This window comes from Panthera uncia (genome assembly GCF_023721935.1).
Source record: "Panthera uncia isolate 11264 chromosome A3 unlocalized genomic scaffold, Puncia_PCG_1.0 HiC_scaffold_11, whole genome shotgun sequence".
Lineage (NCBI taxonomy): Eukaryota > Metazoa > Chordata > Mammalia > Carnivora > Felidae > Panthera > Panthera uncia.
In genome coordinates, this window is record NW_026057578.1 from 92425622 (window position 1) to 92437884 (window position 12263).

Here is a 12263-nt window from a genome sequence, read left to right on the forward strand (position 1 = left end):
TCTCAAAAATAAATAAACATTAAAAAAAAACTTTAAATAGAAATGTTGTCTTTCTGCTACATGCATGGTAATACTTCTTTGCTCTAGACACCTCTGCTCTAGACACTTCTATGGTCTTTTTTTTTTTTTTTTTTTTCCTCTAGTGCTTCAGACTGGGAACAAAGGTGAAAACACAAGAGATGACCAGAAAATAACCTAGAACATCTGGCAATCCCTGGGAGCACACCCTGGACACCCTGCTTGCCAAGGTGAAAAGGATAATTACAGATCAAGGTCAGATCAAGTAAATTCTGCCCTGGGGCCACAGATTGGAAAGTACAGGTAGAAATGGTAGGTACATTCAGAAAAGCCATCTATGATAAGAAAGCAACTTGCAGAAAATGGGTCAAAGCTTGGGCAAATGAGGTTTATAGGGACTATGGAAAGCACACTTCAGCATGATACACAATTGGTATCCCCTTACACATCATAGCTAAGTGCTCATCACAGCGTGAGTGGAATTGAAACATACCGTACTCGATACACCTGTTTATAGTGGGATAGTAAGTAACTACACCTCTCCAGGGAGGATCAGCACATCCAAGAATATCCAATAAACACAACACTAAGTTTTGAGTATGTTGGGACAAATGCAATCTCCAGTCCTGCTAGTTGGAGAGTGAGTAAGTAAGAGAGTCGGTCTTTCATGGATCTCGAGGAAGAATAGGGCTGGTTACAGAAGGTAAGATGTTCCCACTGAGCATCTCTGGAGGGCCTAGGACTGAGGCAAGATCCCACTTTGGTAAACACAATCCCCAAGACTTTTCTTTTGCCTGAAGAGCTTAATTGCTGCAGGCTGTTTTCATTCAATTGCCTCCAGGCCTCCTTATTATTCCCATCTACAATAGACTATCAGGGTACCTCAAACTGACTCTTAAGACTTCAAAGAATGCTTCATTGTCTATAGAATCAAAGCAAAGCTTTTAGAAAAATGGATATTTGGTTTGGGACATTTTAGGCAAAAAACTATGTAGATTCGTAAACATTTTTAATCTATTAAATTGCTGAAGAGCCTGATTTCTCCACTTTTTTGATCTGCAACTATTGTTAACAATGCTCCCAATTTCAGTTTCCTTATCTGTAAAATCGGGATAGCAACAGTATATAACTTAAAAGGCTCTTGTTGAAAATAAATAATGTAACATGTTTAAACTTATAGCCAGTTCAGTGCTGATATGTAGTCAATGTAGTTTGTAGTCAATAAATATTAGCTATCGTTATCATCATCATTATCATCATCAATATATTTTATCACTTTTACCAAGTTTATCTAATTTAAACTAGACATTCTTGGCCTTTCCCAGTGAACTCCTGGAAATCATAATTCATTCTACAATGACACAAGTACTCCAAATTAAACAGAATAGTAAAATATTTGCTTTGAATGGAACTATCCTTGTAAAACTCAAGGATATTAGGCAGCTATGAAGGTAGATTTTGAGCAGTAAGTAATATGCAGATTTAAATTGAACAAGATTTTTCAAGTAAAACTCAAGGGCAAATGTGGTTTTATCCTAGAAGGGGACCTAAAAAAGTAATTAAATGATTATCCAATAATAAAACTGGACTAGTAAAAAAGAAAATTGAGTCTATGAAGTCCAATAAAGGCAGCGTTAAAATGAACATCTTACAACCATGTGTGTGCTCCTTAAGATTATTCCTAATGTCTATTTAGAAAGCCAAGTCATCTTTATTTCTAAAACATACCGTTTAATATACTTAAGAATGTTATTATTTGCTAAAAACTTTACACAATTTTCCCCCATTTTCCACAATAAGAAATACAAGAAGAGAAAAATATAATTTTTCAACAAAGGAAATACAAGTAACAGGGAGGTCCATTGACAAACACAGGGTCACAGAGTTTGAGAAAGGCAAAATCTCAAGCTTCAAGGGTGGGACATTATTAGCCCTTGTCTTAATCCTTTAAGTCATGGTCTCTGCCTCTCTGAGTGATGATGATTTAAACTACACCAAAAGGGCTATAATTCAGGGAGGTTGTCCAAATGCTCTTGCTTCAAAAGCCCAGGGGACAAAGGGGAAATAATTTTTCTGAAATTGAGATATATCACACATCAGGGCTTCATGTCATTGTCCAATCATTTACTAGCTCTCATTTTTCTAGAGTTGGTAGTTTAAACTGGAAAAATCCAGGACATTCTATCAGAAGGAAAACTATGTTATTATACCTAGAAGAGCAGGCAAGATTGGCAGTGGTTGAGTTTAGAAGAGCACCTTCAAAAACTAAACAAAAACTATGCAACAACCAATCAAAGCAACACCGCCACCTATCATTTAACTCTTAGAAGTTCACTTCAGTTTTTCCTATTTGTTGTTGTATTGAGTGCCAAATATAGCCAAGTACTCTCCCAGCCCGGCCTTTTTGCATGTATTACCTCACTTACCCTTCACATTTCTCTTAAGAAAATACTCTTATTTACACTTTACATATGGAAAAATTGAGGCATGGAGAGGTTATTTGGTGCCCACGGTTACAAAAATCCCCTAAGATTGAATTGCCTATGGAAGGTATAATTTTTTTCTTAGCTACTTAATTATTATTCTCACATTCCTTCCCAAGGTTCAAAGAAAGGCAAGCATGTTTCAGGCAGGAAAGGCTATAAAGAAATTTTTACATAGCAACTCCATTATACCGTGTATGATATTTTATACACGATGTTGATGTATTAAAATGGTAAATAAACAGTGTCATGCTTCATTTTTATATTTTTATCATTTCTGTAGAAGTTTCTATTTTTGTACCACTGTGGAAAGGAAGCCAAGCATTGCTGGAAGAATGAAATTTTTCCTAGTACTAATGGCCAAGGACACAACATATCCTCAGACAAGACATTAGAATTATGAGGAGAGCCTTATGCAGGTAAGAGAGTGAACTGAGCCTCTTTGGGACTGGACTTTGATATTTGGATGATGAGATGTACACTTCCTCATGTTAGGCTAAATGTTATTCCCGCCCCTTCATCCTAATTTACCAAAGTGTTTCAGACACTGTTCTAGAAACTGGTAAATATGATCTTATTTGATATTCATAGTAACCTCAAGGACTATACCAGTCAGCCTAACCTGCGTGACACTGAGGTGGAAAATAACCCAAAACTTAGGGACATACAACAACAAAGGCTTTTTTTTTTTTAATTTTTTTTTTAACGTTTATTCATTATTGAGAGACAGAGAGACACAGAGCATGATCAGGGGAGGGGTAGAGAGAGGGGAGACACAGAATCTGAAGCAGGCCCCAGGCTCCGAGCTGTCAGCACAGAGCCCGACGCCAGGCTTGAACCCACGAACCGTGAGATCATGACCTGAGCCAAAGTCAGTCGCCCAACCGACTGAGCTGTGGGACCCAAGGAATTTAACAAAAATCCCCTACCCCTGGACAAGCAGAGCAAGACTAACTCCATTTTGTGCTACACCCCCCATCTCAGGTATAACCCCCACATGACCTACTTATTGCTTAAGACACTCCCCCACCCTAGTCAGGCCGCAGAGCACACCCTTACTGGAAACCGGCTCATATAGGAATACGGAACCCCTAACCGCCAAAGAATGTAAACCCCGCCTTTTGCCTGCCAAACTTGCGCGCCAATTCTGACCAGAGTGATAGGCTAGTTCAAACAGTTACTATAGGGTAAATTGTAATTCAATTGGCCACCTGCGTGTGGACTGACATGACTATGCAACTTTTTGTGTGTTACAATCTCATTGGCCACTAGCCCCTATAAAACTTCTATGCCTTTTAACCTAGGGGTCCAAGTCCTTGCTCCGCTGTGTCGGGTATACTTGGGCCCAAGCTCGAGCTTGCAAATAAACCCTCGTGCGTTTGCATCGGTATCGGCTCCTTGGTGGTCTCTCGGATTCGAAATCGGGGGCATTACAGAGCCACCCAGGCGCCCCGACGAAGGCTTACTTTTTATTCATGCTGCAGCTCTAATGCAGATCAGCTGTGGCTCTGCTCCACATTTTTGTTCCTTCCGGAATCTAGACTGAAAGAGCACCTTCTCGCTAAAAAGTTGCTGAGGAGAAAGAAACATGGAAGGGCATGCGTTGGCCCGTAAACGTTTGCTCTGACATGACATGCACTGCTTCTGCCCATGTTTTTTCTCGCAAATGACTCAGAGAGTCACTCCTTAATTCTATAGGGCAGGGGAGCATAATCCTCCTTCTGGGAGAAACAGAAAGAGAAAATGGAACAACCAGCCAACAGAAACACAATCTACAGCGCACTGTTGCTTACTAAGTACTCAGCTCCCCTCCTATATGCATAACACACCACTGTCCCTCAGGAGACAGCCTGAAACTCTTATCCGGTCACCAGCTGCTACCTGTGTCCAGGTGGGGCACAATTTTCTCACCACAGACCTAGCTGTTGCTTCTCTTGTGAACAAAACGATGTTATCCTTCCTCATATACCCAATATGCAATTATGGAACAGAAAGAGAGTAACTGCAAAAACACCTCCTGAATGAAAAGACGAAAACCATAAGGCACGTAGAAGCAACTGGCCCATAACAAGCTGGGAAGATATTACGAAGCAACCTTAACATAAAGATGACAAATATTCTTAATTAGGTCCTGAATCCATATTTTCACATTTTTATTTTTGTTAATAGCAGCCCCCAACGTCTCATACTAATTCCTCTATTAGTCCCATAGGCTGTATTTTGTTCTGGTAATACATTGTTTCAAAATCTTCAAAAATGGCTTATGGTACTGGATATGAAATGGGATTCCAAGTGGAATATTTGGCAAGTAGGATTGTGATCAACCACAACTAGAATATAGCACACATTGTTCTTAGGACAACGTGATGTCAGCTCAATGACGTTTTAACTACCTCATTCAAGGTTAGACACATCTGTCGGACCAAAATCTGTGTCCATTCCACTACATACTGCTTCAGCTACATGAATAAATATCAGAAGTTCAAAAGGTAGAAGCTCCTGAGAGTCCTCTAGAGTAAACTACAAGGTGGTGATGGGTACTTTTACCATGTTAGTTGGAATTATCTAGATTTATGTTACCGTTCCTTTTTTTCTTCTAGTTTTTGGTGATGTGTTGTTGGAGTGCTTTGGCCTTACCTGAGTTATACCTTCATGGAACTTCCATTTTCTTCACTTACCTATTTTTGTGCTAGAGCATTGAAGAAGGTACCACATCCTCCCCAATGGGAGGAGGCCAGAAGCACCAATCAGTGAGAGTTCACAAGGGTAAGGCTGGGAAAGTTTCAAACTCAAAGAACAACTACTCCTCCCTACCCGTAAGTTCCCATTTTAGTGTCAACTTTGGAGATCTGCGGGTTTATTGCCATTTAGGAAGGCTGTGGCGTTGCCAGGAAGGCATCAAAGGAAAACCTCCTCCGTCACCCTTTTCTCTGGGGCCAGCTCTGATAGTCACTCAAAGGTTTTTCGCTCATTCATCTCCTCCCCAACACCAGAGGCTCTCTTTTGAACAACTTAATCATCAACAGAAAATTATATCACTAGTTAAGTGGGCCTCTAGCCAAACCTAATTGGTCTGTGGGAAGCAAATGGCAAAGTTGGACAAAGACAACCTGGACTGCTCCTGTTTGTCAGCAAGGTTGTTTTCAAACAGTAACTAGAGTGAATGCTTCAGCTGCAGCTTACACTGAGGCTGATGCCAGCATGTGGCACGAGGCAAATGGAGCCAGCTTTCCTGAGAGCTCCTTGCAATGGCTGGATTCCATCTCCCAGTTCACAGCTCACTCCCCTCAGCACCAGTCTGACGTTTTCCTAGGACTTTACACCTGCCTCTCACTTTGATAGTGTTTTCAAATCTAGAAATGCTTCCAAATCATTGTTTCCGTCTGAAACAAGAATGTGCCCTTAGTAAACCTAAGTACTTTTATTTGTATTCAGAAGAACAGGGACAAGTCATGAACAAACGACCCCTGAGCCCCACATGAAAGGTTCTTTCATGAGAGAAGAATCAAGATTTTAGCCACAGAAGACCAGATCTCAGATAAAAGGTGCAGGACTCCCTGCACGGTTACTCCCGCTTGCCACCCTTGAACCTAATAGAGTAAATTAGTTAGATGCTCTTGTTTGCTGCTTTGTGTGTTTTGAAATTATTTATAGACCTACAAGCCCAGCGTAAAAAGTCTTTGCTATGATGATGTTTGTGCCCCCTGAAACAAATGTTATATTTTTATGGCTTGTTTCATTCCTCTGTACTGGAAAACTATCTGCTAAAGATGAGTTCGCGCTATGCCTCCAAAGAAAAAAAAAACAAAACAAAACACCTCTTGTCCCAAGAAGAGAATATAAATTGATGCCAGGACACCGAAAACTTGTAACTGGAAAACTCGAAATATTATTGGGGAGCCAAGATAACCATCAAAAGGAAACCAGAACAATAGTGACAGAACACACACGTTTTAACCCTGTGAGCATGACTTCTGTTGGCAACTAGAGACTCAGCAGGCAGCTGGAGTCTGGGGTGGGGTGGGGCGGGGCCCGGCATCTCTGCCGAAGAGGCTGCAACAGCGGTCAGCGTGGAGTACTGGAGTCAGGCCTTGGGTTTTGCCTGGGTGGCATCGATAACTCTGTTCTAGCCTCATCAGAGTGAGCTGGGAACACACTTACTGAAGGTGCAGTTCTTGATTTCTGTGCTTGAGCAGGACATTTGGTGTACAGTCGAATACAAATTGAACTAAGTTGAACTAGTTGAACTAACAGTTCTTACAAATTGAACTAAGTTGGGGGAGGTGAGGAAGGGGTACCACAAAATCTAGGTCAGCAGTGCTCTAGTGTTTATGTGCATCAGAACCAACAGTTTGTGAAACAGTGAAGATCCCTGAAAACACCAAGAAGTTTCTTTTTGGTCAGTCTGGGGTGGCACCAAGATTCTGCATTTTTAACAAGTATTACAAGTGATTCTGAAGTAAAGAGTCTAGCCTCCAGATGGATTCATACTGATTCTGGATATTAAAGGTGATGCTGGGGCGCCTGGGTGGCTCAGTCAGTTAAGTGTCTGACTTTGGCTCAGGTCATGATCTCACAGTTTGTGAGTTTGAGCCCCACATTGGATTCTGTGCTGACAACTTGCAGCCTGAAGCCTACTTCCAACTCTCTGTCCCCTTCTCTCTCTGCCCCTCTCCTGCTTGTGCTCTCTCTCTCTCTCCCAAAAATAAATAAACATTAAAAAAAAAAAAAGTGATGCTACTCTCCACCTGGATTAAAACCAAGAGTGTAGAATTTGGAGAAAAGGTAGGGAAGTCAAAGCAGGTCATGGAACAGGAGGAGGGCAGAAGATGTAACTTAATGTTCAAAGCAGGTAATTGGAAATTTGGAGGCAATCACAAGACAATAATTAGAGCAGGTGAGCAGGCTTTCCGGTTAAAGCAGGTTGGTGTTATTAGGGTCTCTTAGGTTAAATGTATTGGGGAGGTGATTGTATTGAAAACAGGGATTCAAAATGCAGCTGGCCATGTTAAGATCACTTGGAGACTTTAAAACACTGAGCCTTGGGGCACTTGGATGGCTCAGTGGGTTAAGCTAGTTCATGAGTTGAAGCCCCATGTCAGGCTCTGCAGTGACAGTGCAGAGCCTGCTTGAGACTCTCTCTCTGCCTCTCCCCTACTCGCACTCTCTCTCTCTGTCTCAAAATAAATAAATAACCTTAAAAACAAACAAACAAACAAACAAACAAATGCTGTGCTGAGTCTTGTCTGCAGAGGTTCTGATTTAATGGGTTGGAAGTGTGTCCTGGGCCGGGGGTAGGGGGATCTTCAGATGATTTTCATGTGTCACAAGCTCTGTTTAGAGGATCAGCAAGAACACGGGCACCTTCATTACATAATCTTGACCAGCCCTTCTCCAACATTAATGTGCATACAGCTCAGCTGGGGATATTGCTCACATGCTGATTCTGATTCAGCCAGCCTGAGTGGGCCTGAGATACTTCATGCCTCACTGCTCCCAGGTGATACCCATGCTGCTGGCCCATGGACAACACAGTGAGTAGCAAGGATAGGGAAGGCTGCAGCCTCTTGCTCTACTGGGGTGAGAATTTGCTAGAAATTCAGTTCTCAGCTTTTCACCCTAGACTTACCAGATCAGAAGCCTTGGGGGCAGTGCTGTGTTTGAGTGAGCCCTGCAAGTGTTTCTGCCACATGCCCAAGTTTGAGAAGCTCTGCTCTGTTCCATAACATAACCATCTGTCACTACTTAACCTGGCCAAGCTGGGTCACCAACACTTCATTTTCTATGACTAGACCTTCCCAGTGGGGCGTGTGGGATTTACAAAGGGAAGGTTTGGGTTCTCTTGCTCCATTCTGACAATTAAAGGGGCATTATTCTCACATGACCCCCAAATGGTAATGAATCCAGTGCACAGCTGTTTCAGCACTGAGCCTCATTGGCTCCATAAAATGAGAGGCTGAAGGCACTCTTCAGGTTCATCTCTGCCTCTGATAGCCTGTGATCCCAGCACTTTACAACTAGAGAGGTTGTGATGGTTTTTGTGCCTTCCTCCCTGGACTCCACAAAGACCATCCCATGCTGTATTGTTCCTATTGTTACACCCCTTTTTAAGAAAGGAATCGGAGGAGTGAGGGCATTAGCAAGCCTCAAATGCTGGGCAGCAGTCATGTAGCTCATGCAACGTCAGTAACCTCTAGCAGCTGGGCCAGCTCACAGAACATGGAGGTGCAGAGACGGAAGTGTGCTTGGGAAGCTCGGATTTGCAGCAGGGCCTTGAATGGCAGGAAGCACCCTGAAACTTACTGGGACTAATGCAGGTGAGTCCCCCGAAGTTGCCTTTGGATCCTCATCCTTTTTTTCACACTATGGGCCATCTTTCGTCCAGTAGTGTTAAAATCCGAGAGCATGGGATCCACACGGCCCATCTTGGTTTGCCAGGGACGGTCCCATTTTAGCACTGAAAAATCCCACAACCGGGCAAACACCTCAGTCCCTAGGAAAAAGCCTGTTTGGCTACCCTAGATCACAGGTTTTTTTTAATGTCAGCACAATTGACATTTTGGTCTGATAATTCTTTGTTGTAAGGGTCTGTGTATTATACAATGGTTAGTAGCATTCCTGAACTCTATCCACTAGTTAGGATTCCTCCATTTGTAAAATGTTTCCTGACATTACCAAATATCCCCTGGGGGCATAATCATCCCTAATGGAGAGCCACTGTCCTAGATAAAAGTAACTGTGTAATCTGAAACCTCTGGCAAGCACTTCTTGAATTCTGATGTGCATAAAAATTACTTGGGGTTTTGGGGTGCCTGGCTAACTCCTCAGTAGAGTTTAAGATTCTTTGATCTCAGGGTTGTGAGTTTGAGCCCCATGTTAGGTGTAGAGATTGCATAAAATTTTTTTAAAATCTTAAAAAAAAAATAATTACTTGGGGTTTGGGATGGACGTTTCTCCAAAGAATACATACAAATGGCCAGAAAATTCATGAGAGGGCACTCCACATTATCAGTAATTAGGAACATGCAAATGAAAACCAAAATGAGGTACCACTACACATGCTCTAGAATAGAAAAACCAAAAAAGGACAGACATAAATTATAAGCGTTGCCAAGGATATAGAGCAATTGGAACACTTGCCATTGCCGGTGAGATTGTGAGCCAACGTAGCCGCTTTGAAAAGCAATTTGGGATGTCCTCAAAATGTTACAGAGGTTTCATATGACCCAGCAATGTTACTCCTAGGTATATACCCAAGAGAATTAAAAACCTATGTCCAGACAAAACACTATACGCTAGTGTTCACAGCAGCGGGATTCACAATAGCCAAAAGGTAGAAAAATTCTAATGTCCATAAACTGATGAATGGATAAACAAATGCGGTACATCCATACAATGGAATGCAATGTAGCGATAAAGAGAGTGAAGTACTGGTGCATAGTGCAACATGCATAAATCTTCAAAACATTTTACTAAGAGATGGAAACCACACACAGAAAACCTTGATTATGTTGTTTGATTTATACTAAATGCCTAGTATAAGCAAATTCATAGAAACAGGAAGTAAATCTGTGGCTGCCAGGGTCTAAGAATGAACGAGGGGGAACGGTGTGTGACTGTTAATGGGTATGAGGCTTCTTCTGAAGGGGGTAAAAGTGTCCTACAGCTAGATAGTGGTGACGTTCATGCACTTTTGTAAATATACTAAAACCACTGAGTTGTTATTTTGAATGGGTGAATTTTTATGGCATGTGAATTTTACCGCAATAAAGCTGTTACTAAAAAAAAAAAAAAAAAAAAAAAAAAGCTACTTAAGGATCTTAGTAAAGTGTTCTGATTCAGTAAGTCTGGAGTGGGGCCTAATTTTTCTGTGGAATCATGCATGGAGAAACAAATCCCTAGACCAGGAGTTCCCTATGTTCCCTAACCAGAAGCATCAGAATTACCTATGAGTTTCGTCAGAAAAAACAAATTCTCAGACTTCACCCCAAACCCGCTGATTCGGAAACTGTAGGGGCAGGGCCTAGCAATGTTTTAGCAGATCCTTTAGGTCATTCTGATGTTTGGGAACCACTGCTCACACTGTCCTCACCCTGATCATTGCATGCAAACCTGCTTCAGATAAACATTTAATTTTTACTGAGAAAATAATTTAAGTCATTAAATTGTAATATAAGTCCTAAAACTATATTTGTTTTTCTTTCCAAGATTTTACAAGTTAGTTAACATACAGTGTAGAATTTGTTTCAGGAGTTGAATTTAGTGATTCATCACTTACGTACAACACCCAGTGCTCATCCCCATAAGTGCCTTCCTTAATATCCATCACCCACCCATTTAGCCCATCCTCCCACCCACCTCTCTCCTCCAGCAACCCTGTTTGTTCTCTACAGTTAAGCGTCTCTTTGCCTCCTTCTCTGTTTTTATCTTATTTTATTTTAACTTCCCTTCCAAGCCTTATTACTTTAAAGATATAAGACTCATAGGTAAAGAAACTTCCATATAAAGATATTTTATCCTTGCATTTTGGGGACCCCAGATTGGCCCCATTAGATTGTGTTTATTGTATACTGTAAGATTGCATTAAAAGCTAAAATTACCTTGCTTCAAAAGTGTTAAGTGAAAAAGTACACAGGACTCATTTGCATATTCTAACATCAAACATATGATAACCACCAACAATATGCAGCTTGGTGTGAAGGGGGAGAAGGAAATACATAGAGAAGGAATGAAGAAAGAGAAAAGTGGAGTTGTAGAGAGAAATGAGAGACTGGGATACAGTCTTTCCCTGGGATGCATTCCCAGCTCTAGAATCAGTGGACTGGAGAGTCTTATCTGTTGGTCATATCATCTTTTATGTTTATAGTGGCTCAGAACCTGACTGTTCCTTTCATGGGAGGAAAAGAGTGCCTATTTTTAGTGCTTCTACAGTGTTAGTTTCATTACAAAACAAAACACTGTGTTTGTATGTTTTCAGTCTGTTTCCTAGGGAAGATTGGAACTGTGATACAAAGACCTAAATCCTTGGGGATTCAATTCCACAGAGCCTAATACATCTGGAAGTTCAAAAGCAGTCATCCACACACCTAAGGGCCCTCACTTAGCGAACTGTAAGTTTGAAACCTACACTTCATTAAGTCATCCTAAGTTCTTTATTCACTAAAGAGGCTTCTCCTGGTCTGAAGAGTGAATGTACTCCCCTGCATCACTAATTTATTTCAGAGCAGGGCTTTAGCTTTGGGAAGACATAGCCCCTTCTCAGCTGATGGTTCACTGACAACCCCACAAATAGGATAGAACTTCATAATGTCCAGCCCCTGGCATCCTGGTCTCCTGGCTCTCTGTGGAGAGCCACAATGGGATTCGTAGTTTCCCCTTCATCGAAATACAAACCTCATTCTTTAACTCATGCAAAGTATTTGTGCACAGTTATGGTAAGTAGTGGTTTAGTGCCAAGCCATGTTTTCCTTAGAACCATCTCTGAGAGAAGATTCACACACCCTAGAGTGGACCAGTTCACTTCCCAGGCAAATGCTTTTTTAAATTTTTTTTTTTTAATGTTTATTTGTTTTTGAGAGAGAGAGACCGACCATAAGTGGAGGAGGGGCAGAGAGAGGGAGAGGGAGACACAGATTGTGAAGCAGGCTCCAGGCTCTGCTGTCAGCAAGAGCCCGATGTGGGGCTCAAACTCACGAACCATGAGATCACAACCTGAGCTGAAGTCAGACACTCAACCGACCAAGCCACCCAGACACCCCAAAT